The sequence below is a fragment of the Pongo pygmaeus genome, chromosome 22, assembly GCF_028885625.2.
Source record: "Pongo pygmaeus isolate AG05252 chromosome 22, NHGRI_mPonPyg2-v2.0_pri, whole genome shotgun sequence".
In the NCBI taxonomy this organism is placed as follows: Eukaryota; Metazoa; Chordata; class Mammalia; order Primates; family Hominidae; genus Pongo; species Pongo pygmaeus.
Window position 1 is genome coordinate 45970447 of NC_072395.2, and position 13243 is coordinate 45983689.

Genomic DNA, 13243 nt, shown 5'->3' on the forward strand with positions numbered 1-13243 from the left:
AACTGAGGTATGGGGGGATTAAATAATTTGCCTAAGATCATACTACAGGGAAACGGTAGAGAGGAGACTTGAACCCCTGAAAACACAAAGAGCATCCCTGGGCCCTCGGCAAAAATGACGCTTCCTATCCCGGGGACAGAAGGAGACAAGTCCAGGCATCCCAGAGAGCAGGAATCCCAGAGCAAAGGCCAGGAGTGGGACCGCAGGCAGAGTAAGGGGCCCAGGTGGCTGGTGCACCCGCCCTGAGGATCGGATGTCTCTCTGGGGCATTGTGTCTACTTAAAGCGCTCAGCTCAGATTTTCCGTCAGGCCCCAGAAGAGCCATTCTGGGGCAGCACAGAGACCTCAGAGGAATGAGCTCAACTGAGCGGCTGGAGTTTGCAAAAGCTGCCGACCAGATAAGCTTCACCCCTCAGACCAAAAAGAAAAATCCCCTCTGGAGCCTGAATTGTTCGGCAAAAAAGATAAACGTATAAGCCAGTCCCAGATCTTAGAGCACCTCAATGGGACATGTGGATCATTTTCTGTAGATAACAAGGAACCCATTAAAAGAATAAGCCATTCTTGTTATGGCTTTTGAATTGTGATGGCTTTTGCCTGCAATATCTGTATGTTTATGGCAAAATCATTATTTTGAGATGAACTATCTGGATAACTGTCGGAGAGAAACTGCAGGCTGCATTTCACCACTGATGCTTTCTGTTTTATGCATGTGTTGCATGTATTCCCACCAGTTGGTGGTAAACTTTTGCGTTTTTCAAGCCTCTCAGAGGACCGACCCACTTTCTGCGCAGTGTCAGAAGCTCAAGAGAGGAGCCAGAAGAAAAAGACACAGTAGCCTGTAGCCTTCAGTGCACATCTGCAAAGACTGCATGCTTATTGCCACTATTGCATTCTGCCCGGGGCTCTATCATTCATCTTCTAAGCCAAACTTCTGCCAAGTCCCCTCACTTGTCCGTCGAACATTTCCATATGGGCTAATGTTTTTCCATCTTACCTCGCCAAAGTTGTTTATATTCTCCCTGAGTGACAGAGCAAACAAAAGCTGGTCAAAAGCAAACACATAGGGTCTTCTGATAATTGAACCACTTTTGAATCTTTCATTGACAATATCTCCACACCGAAGAACACCGGCATAGGTATCAAGCATAAATGCTTCTTCATCAATGGTTGCTTGCATCGAAAAGGGCTCAGAAAGATAGGACTCCTGACTGTTCCCTCAGAAAACGTTTGTGTTTCAGCTCATCTGGGATTGGAGAGCCCATTTCTTCCTGATGTGTGTCACTTGGAGGCCTCCAACCTGCAAACATCAGGATAGCTGCTTCCCTGCAAAATTAGGCAGCTGCAGGTTGACTTGAGCCTGCGTCTCCCGAGCCAGAATGTGGGACGATGCAACTGAATAAGTGTGGCATGCTTTCTTCATAGCATAATTCTACACGATGACTTCCTACAGACACACACACTGAGAGAGACCAAAAGAGGATAAATTTGGGATAAAAATGCCACAATCTCATGACCTCAACACCAAACTGGTGCTGATCCAATTCTTCCCGAAATGAAATGTAATGTTTCTGAATTCCTTCTGGCTGCCACTGAAAGCCCCCACTTTTCCTGGTGACTGCGGGAGGCTGCGATGTGGTGGGGGTGGGGCATGGAGTGCTGGGCGCTAAGCTCCCTCCTGGCTTCACATAAAGGAAGCAAAATCAAAATCCAAGCCTGAAAAAAAAGAAAAAAAGAAAACTAAATTTAATTGGCTAGGAAACAGGATTCCTGGGGCCTCTGCTTTCCCAGCTTCCAGAGAAGGATTTAGGCTGGGACACTTCCCCGCCCTCAGGACAAAAAGAAAAAAAAAAAAAGGATTAAATTCGGGTTGGGTCTGGCTAGTACAAATTGCATGCAGAGTATACAGTTGCTTTGCATATTGCATGTGCTTTCATGGAGAGGGAAAATGGGGGAAGAGGGAGGGCAGGGACACTAAAGAGGGGAAAAAACTAAAAACAACTTGCTGTTTTCATATGGTCGGATAGAACTGTTTTGTCTCTGTAACTGTGCAGAATGTCAATGGTAGGCACCGTGTCGTGACAAGATTTTTTTTTTTAAGTTAAGCTAAGCTCACACCCAAGCTGTAGCCCCCCGAGGTACTGCAGCTTTAATTGTGTTCAGTATGATCTACAGAACAATATGTCTTGATAAATCTGAATGGCAACCCAGCGCACGGCTCCCCTTGGCATTGCTGCAAAGCCAGGCCTCGCTTTAGTGAACCCGTTCAGGAATGTGGGTTAATTCGCCGACCCTTTTTACCCCCACAGCTCTGTTTTTGTGAGGTTGGCAGAAACTGACACGTTTTCTTTTGCTTAATTAAGTTGTTCAGTAGAAGGCTGGTCAAACAGTTGCATCTACGTGGGGAGTCTGGAGATGCACAGAAAGCCGTGGGCGTTTCCAACATAAAAAGGGGGATTCTGTTATTGTTTGGGTGTAGACGGGTCATTTTTTCAAAGTTACTGCTGCCTGAGTGACCACAACCCTGTGCGCAGCCCTGAAAGGACATTAAAGCTGCTTAAATACAACTACCTTCGGTTTATTTTTTAAAAGAGAGAGAGAGAGAAAGAGGGAAAGAACAAGCAGGAGAGAAACGAAGCGGTCCCATTTATGTAGCATTTTATTTCTTTCCGGACTTTTTTTTTTTTTTAAGGCAAAGAGTGGGCTCATTTGCATAAGAGATGCCCATACATTATGAATTACAGCTAGTATGATCAAACTCTCTTTCCAATCAGTAAAACAAAACTGGTACCATACCCATAGAAATTGCACTGGCCTTCTGAACAGAGGAGTGGGATCTAATCACCCTTATGCCAGACATTGGGGTTAGGAAAATGTCTAAAATCCCCGTTGATGAAATTCCCACTTTCGTTCCTTGGTGATGTTATGACAACCACACACAGTATCAGTCTCATGGATTCTCAAAGGAACAGAGGGCCTGATTGGAGGCCTCCTCCATCACGTCTCTGTCCCTTTTTGAAGCCTCCTATATTTCTAATTCAAATCACCTTTATCATTGATATGCAGACCCCCCGATTTTCTGTGGATATTTGGTCTCAGCAAGAGTTTTTCTTATTGCACGTACTGTGTGAGATATTTAAGAGGAGGCAGGTGGAGGCACTGGCACCTGGGCTTTGGGGTCCTAGTGCTAACAATGAATGGCCTTGGTCTACGGTATGCCCTGAGTTGTTTCTATTGATGCCACTGTGCCTCAGTTTATCCATAACAGCAGATGCTCATTGTGGGTACTTAACAGGCACCTAATACATATATTTCGGAGTTTAAGCTGCCCTCTTTCTCCCTTGGCAATAAAGCAATAATTAGAAAACTCACTGATTCCGCAGTACCTGGCACCGTCACTGTGCTGATAATCAACACCATGATTTTCAGCAGTTATGAAGCCCGGGCGCCCATTGGTGAAGCATCAGGCTTGCAGGGCTGCTCAAGGGATGTTTGTACATACTTGGTCTTGCAGAGAGCCATTATGCCTGCGTGGAAGCCAGGCACTCCAATTTTCCCCCAGGTCCCAGAACTGCAGCTTTTGGAAAGCCCAAAGATCAGCCTCTTCCTTCTAGAGAGAGAAAAGACTGTAGGGTCAAACATTTCAAGAGACTTCACCATGATTTTTCACTTCTCTTAATATACAAGAAACAGTAGGCAATTATTTAATTGATGTTAGTTGCATGAATGGCAAAATGATTCTTAGGCCAAAGAACAATCCATTTTGGAGTATAAATGACTTGGATCAGCAGTCTACACTGATATCAGCTGTTTTTTTTTTTTTTTTTAAAGTCTCACTATGTCACCCAGGCTGGAGTGCAATGGCCTGATCATGGCTCACTGCAGCCTTGATCTCCTGGACTCAAGGCATCCTCCCACCTCAGCCTCCTTAGTAGCTGGAACTACTACAGGCATTCACCACCACACCTGGCTAAAGTTTTTTACTGTTTATAGAGATGTGGTCTTGCTAAATGGTTGCCCAGGTTGGTCTTGACTCCTAGGCTCAATTGATCCTCCCACCTCAGCCTTCCAAAGTGCTGGGATTACAGGCCACCATGCCCAGCCCGGTTTTCCATTACAAGCAATACCTGCTTACTCCTCAGATTTTGCCAGAGTTGATTATAGATTTATACTCAAGACACCAAGCTCCTATATTTAGGTTGTGTATATTCAGGTTCCCAAAAATACACAAGAAGTTGCGCAGATTTCAAGGCGCTTCCAACCTCTAAGTAGAGAGGATGGGGAGATTTCGAAGGCCTGTTTTGCACAACCATTCCCAAATGACTTATTACTCTGAAGAACCAAAGCCTGGCTGCACAAAGAAATGCAAAATGCTTCCCCCGGTTCTGGTGGTCGATGTTTAAGGACCACACAGGACACCAGTCTGCAGTGTCCCTATCTTACTTCTTCATGGATGGCTCGAGGAAGACCCCAGAATCTGGGTCCGGTCCACCGATCTTCACGGTCTTAGAGCCACGATACTTAGGTCACCTGCCTTACTTTCAAAAAGGCCAAACTCAAAACTACACACAAGTCTCACATACACTTTTAAATCGCAGCTGATGGGCTGGTCTTAGCACCTCTTAAAGAGAGAAGTTGTGGGAAGTGAGAGAAGGCCTGAGCAGATGGGAGCTGAGATGGCCGGGCGGCAAGTGGCTGCCGGAGTCACGCCACCTGGCTGTCTTCCCACAGTCTGGAGGGGGTGTGTGTGGCTGGCAGTTCCATTCCCGCTTGAGGTGGCGGGCCCTCTCCCCCTTTCCAATTCCCTGACAGCCCGGGCAGATTTTCCTTTGGCTTTTGAAAATCCAGGACATATTATTCCTCAAAGTCGCCAAGTTCCAGCTGCTAGAGAGAGCCAGCCTTTCGCTCTGTTGCCCCACCATCAAGCCTACATCTTTACACCCAGGGAAACAGAAGGCCTTCCTCCATGCGGGCAAGCCCACAAGAGTTCGGATGCTGCCGCTCGGGTCCTGCAGACAGAGGGGAAGATTCACAAGGGCTGGCCAGGAGCCATCCCACTAGCCCTGGCACTTGCAGCTCCACATGGAGCTCTGCGGCTCTTCAGGACAAAGAGGAGTGTTTTTATCAGTCCAACGTTCTGCTGACAAATGCATAATAAACTGACAGAAAGCGACCAAGCAGCATTTCAAAACCCCCAGTTACAGGGGAGGCCAAGCCTGAGTGGAGATGGTCACTTTCTGCAGGTGTTCGGCCAGTGTCCCTGCATTTGCATGTATTTGCATATACTGTCAAACAGTTGGCTGACAGAAAGTCTGAGGAGGTCTGGACACAGCCCAAACCTGTCAGTGGCTTTCTCCTTGCCAGTCAAGGTTGGCTCTGGCTGCAATTAAGGCAGGAAACGAATACTTCTGACATTGCAATATACCCAGCCACAGCTGGGCGAAGTTAAATGGAAAAGTGTGCTTTATTTAGAAAGACAAGATGCATGCTGGAAAAAAAAAGATGGGGAAGGCCAAGAGTGGTAAATGCTCAGAAACTGACACTCTACACTCATTCTGCAAAAGGAAACAAATATTTTTCAGTCCTTCCAGGTTGCTGTGCTGTGGTGTTATTTGTTGTTGTTGTTGTTGTTGTTGTTTGGGGTGAGTGAGCAGATTTCCCCACTGAGTGAGGCCAATTCAGCATGTGAGAGGAGCTTGCCAGACACTACACCTTTTATCTTCAGAGTATCATCTCAGGAAGCAGGGAGGAAGCGCATCCCCAAACCACATTTCCGTGACACACGTGCTACCCCATAAGGCTCCACTGTTCTGTTCAGTGTTGGCAAATAGGTAGCCATGGCTTGGAGGGAGTGAGAAAATTGGAGGGGGCCGAGCACAAGTGTCACGTTGTCCCCCCACCGCCCCGCACAAGGGTTACAGCTCATATTAGCATATGGATTGCCATGGGAAAGAAACAAAATCAGAGCCTTCACTACTGTAAAAGTGAATGGCCTCAAGAGATGGAGGGGGCGGGGAAGGAAGAAAGCCGGAGAGAAACGTTGTTGTTGTTCTTGTTGTTTTTAAGAACACATGAGATTTATATTTTTGGAGGCCTGTGTCCTTCTGAGATGTTGTTTTACAGATTCTTTAAGCGAGACCTAACAATTTATTAAATACTTCATCTCTAAACAGTGGTGGGCACTAGAGTTTCATGAGCAGCAAACAATAGATTCTGTTTATTCGCCAACAATACAGACACTGTTTAGCTCCGGACTGCAAGTGGCTGAGCCATCTGGCTCATATCTCCACAGTAAAACATTGTCCGTGACACAAAAAATGACTACATCCCCAGGACAAACTAGTGTGACCTCTAAATAAAGCCTTCCTCTGAAGCTATGATATCACACTGCACAGGGGACACCAGCACAATTGAATCTGGTCACCAAAAGCCCAAATGAGATAGGACTATGTAAATGGAATTTTATAGGAGACTTTTTGTCCTCCGTGGCAAACCATCCAGATCCGTCCACAGCACTGAAACATCTTTTTCATTCACCCCTGGGACAACAGTGTGGTTCTATTTGGCAATTGGCAGTCCTCTTTCTCCCGCGCCCTACCCAGGAAGCACACGTCCGTGTTCCCGAGGCAGCACCTGCAGCCTTTGCTTCCAACAACTTTTCACTGATGGGGGCCCCACCTGCACCAGCCTTTTTGCTGATATTTCGGAAACAAGTGGCCCTTTCTCCTCCCTGCCAGGGAGAAGGCCCAAGTTTGCCAGCTTCTTCACAAATAGCCAAACAAGTCACTCTCAGCCTTGCGCCACCTGAATGCCCGCTTCACGAGGCAAACAAGTACACACACACACACACACACAGACATACACACACAGACACACACACACACTCCAGCACCCTGTCCAAGAAAGGGGACATTTCAATGGATGAAGTGTCATTCTCCGGAAAAGACCCAATTCAGTCTCCACGACCAAGGCATTTGTGTGGCTGTTTGGTGGGAAAATTTCATTACAGAAATTGAGACATGAAGAACAGACCAAAAAGCTGGCTCGGCTTAAGCCTTCCACCTGTTCCAATTCCTGTTTGTTTTGTTTTTCAGAGCGAGAAACCCTGACCCACCCCTATGCATAAAACATTTTGCACACAGGATGCTTCATAAAATACGATCTCTCAGTGATTTCCCCATGCAAGCAGGTATTGGACCATTTTGCAGCCGGAGCCACCTGAGATATAACACACACAGCACCTTGTTGGAGATGGACAACGGAGGGTGAATTCCTGCGTGAACTTTTGCCAGCCCTGTCATCTCACACAAACTACTTAACTGCTCAGCACCCATCCTCAGGTGTAAAAAAGGGATAACATTTCCTTCTTCACAGAAACTAAATTTGGAAAATAGATGAGAAATGCTTATCATAATGCCTTATATATAGTGAGGGTTTAATAAATGGAAGCTTTTACCATAATGAAAACAGATAATGGTAACACTGTTTCTATGGTTCCTGGAATTTCAGTGAGAAAACAGCTTCCAGAATACCAGTCACTCATTTAAATAAACATTGACCCTTGATAATAGTAACATTTATTGGCCGGGTACACTGGCTCATGCCTGTAATCCCAGCACTTAGGGAGGCCGAGGCGGGTGGAACACTTGAGGTCAAGAGTTCAAGACCAGCCTGGTCAACAAGGTGAAACCCTGTCTCTACTAAAAATACAAAAATTAGCCAGGTTTGGTGGCAGATGCCTGTAATCCCAGCTACTCAGGAGACTGAGGCAGAAGAATCGCTTGAACCCAGGAGGCGGAGGTTGCAGTGAGCAGAGATTGAGCCACTGTACTCCAGCCTGGATGACAGAGTGAGACTCTGTCTCAAAAAAAAAAAAAAAAAAGTAACATTTATTATCATCATTACCATTTAGCATTCACCCTTGCCAAATTATTTGGCAAAGTTGGATTAGAAACTGCACTGTTAGTGGTCTTATCCTCTTCCTATTTCTGAGGTAGAGCTTTCTTCATGAGGCATGAAAATGGCCAGAATTGTCTATTGTTATTTCTGTAGCAGTCATAGTCATTTGTTTTTAAAAAATGAGAATGCACAGTTGCTGTATCTTAAGTATAAAGTCATATGGATGGCTTGATATCTTGAAATGATTTCTTTCCTTTTGCTTCAGTTCCAGTTAATCCCAAGATTTTAACTGCTTGCAATTAATTTAGGAGTAATCTTTGCACTTACAACTGGTGGGTTTCTAGAAATGAAGCTGTTTGGTTGAAATTATGAAAGCTGATTTTTCCCAGTTAGTTGAGAGAACACAAACTGGACCCAGAGCCTAGGAAACAACTTTTTGTAAAAATGTCACAAATGCCAGCTGGGCATGGTGGCTCACGCCTGTAATCCCAGCACTTTGGGAGACCAAGACAGGTAGATCACTTGAGGTCAGGAGTCCGAGACCAGCCTGGCCAACATGGTGAAACCCCATCTCTACTAAAAATACAAAAATTAGCCGGACGTGGTGATGCATGCCTATAATCCCAGCTACTCGGGAGGCTGAGGCAGGAGACTCGCTTGTACCCAGGAGGTGGAGGTTGCAGTGAACCAAGATCCTGACACTGCACTCCAGCGAGGGTGACACAACGAGATTCTGTCTCAAAAAAAAAAAAAAAATCACAAATGCCATATTTAACCAGCTGTAAACTGAGTAACGGGCCCTTGGCAGTCCAAACTTGTGATAGGTATGTAAATCAATTTAACAGGACATGATGATATGGCTTCAGTTACCATCTACGTAACTCCTCCAAACATTTTCAGTAGAAATTTAAAGTATTCCCAGGATATCAAAACTAGTGGAAATTTCCACATGGAAAACCTTCTAGACTTTATATTTTTGGAAGAATGCAAAACACTCACTGTTTACTTACAAATCTCCACCTCTGTTTTGTTAGCTTGTTTCATTTTGGTTTTGCCTTAATGCTTAAATGTGGAAGCTGTTGCCTACATTGTATTATTTCTATCAATCCTGGTTAATATCAGCAGGAAAACTGCTCCCAGGGTGACAGTCAACCACGCAAACAAATGCAGCCCTGGGAATCTGGGACCTATAAGAAGTCTAGCTAAGGACATATGAGAATCCAATTAAACTTAGAAATACACATTTTGGATGTGAGGGCAAGGTCAAATCCTCTCATATATTGTTGGTGGCAAAGCAGGTTAAAATAACCTTTGTAGAGAGTAATTTGATAGTCTCTACCAACATGTAAAATGTTTACACCCTCTGATCCAGGAATTCTACTTTTGGGACCATATTCTACTGAGCTATTCCTTCAAAGTGTGCAAGAACATATGTACAAGGGGGTTGATTATAATATTATTCCCAAAAATGAAACATGATAACCTAAGTTTCCATCAATAGAGCACTGTTTGAATAATTTACAGTGCATCGGTTAAAAAGAATGATGGGGAACCATATGTATAACACGCCCTGTAACTACATCTATATCTGTATGTTTCTATATAAAATTGTCTAGAAGAGGCTGGGCACAGTGGCTCACACCTATAAGCACTTTGGGAGGCCAAGGTGGTCAGATCACTGGAGCTCAGGAGTTCCAGACCAGCCTGGGCAACATGGTAAAACCCCATCTCTACAAAAAATACAAAAATTAGCCAAGCACGGTAGAGCATGCCTGTAGTCCCAGCTACTTGGGAGGCTGAGGTGGGAGGATCACCTGAGCCCAGGAGGTCGAGGCTGCAGTGAACCATGATTGTGCCACTGCAGTCTAGCTGGGCAACGAAGTGAGAACCTGTGTCAAAAAAGTAAAAATAAAAACAGAATTATCTAGAAGAATGCATGCCATGCCATCCAGAAGATGAAAAGAGGAGGATTTCGTTTTTACAGAATGCCCTTTAGTGGTATTTGTGTTTTTTAAAACTAAAAAGTCATAATCCTTTTGGACTTTAAAGTACCATGGGTACCACAAATTAAAAAATACATTTCCCGGTCACTGTTCACTGTCAGGCTGCTGATATTCCTTGGCATAGGGGACATGAACTTTACAAGGGAGCAGGAAAGAAGAGCTGGCCAGCAAAACTTCCTGGATGCCCACTGTGAGAAGGTGTTGACGCCAAAGGCTGAGGGAGTTACAGCCAAAGAGAAAAACTAATCCCTTCCCTTAAGGGACTTACCACGGCATAAGAAGTCTGTGGCTAAAATAAATATAATATGGAAGTGCTGAGTGATTTGATGTACCCGATCTGTGGGGTTTTAATTGTTTGTGATTTGTTGGTTCTGCAACAATACAAGCCATCTAATGTAGTGCTCAAGAGCTGAGCTCTGGGGTTCGACTATGGCCAGCTCTACACTTACTGGCTGGGGAACTTTGCTACTTAGTATCTCTGGGCTTCAGTTTCCTTCTCTGTAAAATATTTGGATTATCTACCTCACAGGGCTGATATAAAACACTTAACACAGAGCCTGGTGTCTACTGCATACTAGGCATTAGCTATTGTTTTGTTATTGTTGCTATAATAATATTTATATTGTTATTATCACACAACTAATTTATTTATCCACTGCCCTTCATGCAGAAGGGACAGCACGGTGTAGTCTGTATTTCTGAGGAGTCAGGGACCCACCCAGGTAGGCTCGGGTTTTGAGTTACCCCCGCAACAGGGGGGTTTGTGCTTCAGCAGCCACACTCTCGGCCCACACCCCTGATCTGCCTTTTCAACACGGCAGACTGGGGTAGGGATCTACGGCCATGGAACAAAGGCAGGTTCGCTTGTAAATGCTGAGGCAGAAACGGCAGTTATTTAAACAAGACGGCATTAAATCTACAAAAAAAATCCGCGCCATGCCCAGAGCCAGCTCCCAGGTGACCCTGGCCCATGGGATGGCGTCTCCTGCCAAGGACACAGGGCTCCCCTCCCCAGGGCAGTTTGTGGCAAAGCTGGAGCTGGTTTCGGTGTTGAGACACCCCTGCCCCCATGCTGCCTTCACCAGATAGTGTTTCCATTGCTTCCTGGGTTCCTCTTCCATCCTCCCGGCTTCATTCCTGCAATTCACACATGGCCCTCATGGGCCACCGTACCCTGCACCCTACATGTCCTTTTTGCAGCATCACCTGCCTTCACTTGACTGATTCTCTCACTCTTCCAATTCCAATCCCCACAAGAAGAATTTAGAGGGTCCCACTCATCTTTTCAAGTTAGGAAAACCAGTCAAAAATTATCAGCAGGTGGCATAGACAGCAGCCATTTAAGCCCATTATGGGGCGGTGGGTGGGCAGGCCATGACTGACACCTCTAGCAACCAATGAGACTGAGGAAAGAGACTCTTCTGCCTTCCAATTGGTCAGCACTGCTTTTAAAGGCCCTGAGCGGACCAGACGCTGTCCTCCCACCTTGCAGGTGGAGAGGGACTCTGGGGCCAGTGGAATGTTTGGCTATATCTTCTGCGACTAAAATATAACTATTTGTCTGTGATCTAGAAAGCACATGACTTTTTTCCCATAGCTATTTTATTATCAGCTGTAAGTCATAGCAACCATGACCCAAGTCATTCTTGTGCGTTTATCTTGTTTTTGTTACTAATACCAGTGCTTTACCTACATACAGTCTCTTACCTTTGACAAACTTCTTTCACACATGCTAATTTGGATAATATACGAAATGAAGCGTATCTTACTCTCTCCTTTCCATAGATAAAGAGAATGAAGCTCAGAGAGGTTGAGTAATTTGCCCAAGGTCACACAGCTAGAAAAGTGAGAGTGGGATTAGAATCCAACTTTTTGGACTCTGAAGTCAGCCCTCCTTCCATGTTTTTGAACGTTTTATGGAGTATTCAGAAAAATATTTCCCGAATAAATGAGATCTCACTTTCCCCTCTCATGTTTTCCATTTTGGAAACCTTTACAGTTTAAGGGTCAAGACAGTAGATAAAGGTTTTTAAAAAATAAACTTTCCACAAGTGCAGAAGTAAAATTTCTTAATAAATAGGAAAAGATTCAGGACAGATAATATGAATACACTGGTGAAACAATAACTTATAAGATGGACCTGGCAGGAAGTAAAAGTGTCCCACACAAATTCTCGCTGTTGAAGGAATGCCCCGTCATTAGAGCAGAGGGGGTCATAGACACAGGCTTTATGCCTCGTGCTGAATGTCTAACCGCACAGAGTTGGTGCCCCATAGACAGAGCCTCTCACCCCTCCCCAGCCTCTGTGCAATGGAGACGGCTGTGTCTGCTCCTCTCTGGCCTCTGAGCAGAGATGAGTGACCCAAAAGGATAAGCTGGCTTTGGACTCTGTCCTCCTCTGGGGTATCAGAACTAGGTAAAAACCCTCCTGCATCTTGAATATGGTGGCTCTGGGGACACTCTGGGCCCACATCCTTGCTTCTAGCCACATTTTTATGGTTCTGAAACTTATCACTGTGTGGCAGTTTGCCAGAGAATGAGGAGAATGGGGTCATGGGATCCCCGCCATGCCCAGAGCCAGCTCCCAGGTGACCCTGGCCCTGTGAACAAAGTTCACACCAAAACAAGGAAGAGCTTTCCTGCCCCACCTCTCTTCTCATGTTTGGGGCCAGTCGGGTGGGGAGAAACCTTCTTACCACATGCGGTCTGTGTACTCTGGTCTGGTGGGATAGCAAGGTCCTGCTGTGCACAGGTCAGGCCCCGAGTGTCCTCCTGCCCTCCACCCAGCCACTGACAAATAGAGCTTTCCTTTGTTTTGTCTTGTGACCAAAGTTCTTATATGCCTTAAAGGGGAAAGAGATTTTTTCTTATTCAAAATCACCCAGAAGCCATTCAAGGCAAACAACTCACCCAAGGGCAAGCAGGAAACTGCTGACGGAGGCCAGGCCAACTAGAACCAGGGCCCCTGGGCACTGGGTGCAGAGCCCAGTACCCTGAGGAAACTGCCATCAAAGGAGTGACTCATCCCAAATGATGTCGGCATTGACCAATGAAAACAAAAGCTGAGGTAGAGAAACTGTCAGAGGGGCCTCACCTTTCCAAGCCTGGGTACCAATACTCTGAGTCCTCACTGGATCTTCTTCCGAAGACCGACCCCTGCAGGGAGACTCTCGGTGAGGAAAAAATATATAAACAAATATAAACAGGTCAGTGAGCCGAACAATTACATCTTATATCCGATGGGATAAAGACAGTGTGTCAGGGCTGGCCATGGGCTCAAAAATGTGTGCGTAAGAATTAATGTGGAATCATGCTGGGCATGGTAGCTCAGACCTGTAATC

General features: G+C 45.5%; 1 long non-coding RNA gene across 1 annotated transcript; it reads right to left on the reverse strand.

Moving 5' to 3' along the window:
- Positions 1 to 686: 686 nt before the first annotated feature.
- LOC129022641 (uncharacterized) lies at positions 687 to 12687 on the reverse strand. The gene is made up of 3 exons (XR_008496500.2): positions 12599 to 12687; positions 3373 to 3610; positions 687 to 1716 (listed from the first exon to the last, which is right to left on the reverse strand). It is a non-coding gene; the product is annotated as an uncharacterized LOC129022641 (long non-coding RNA).
- Positions 12688 to 13243: the final 556 nt, after the last annotated feature.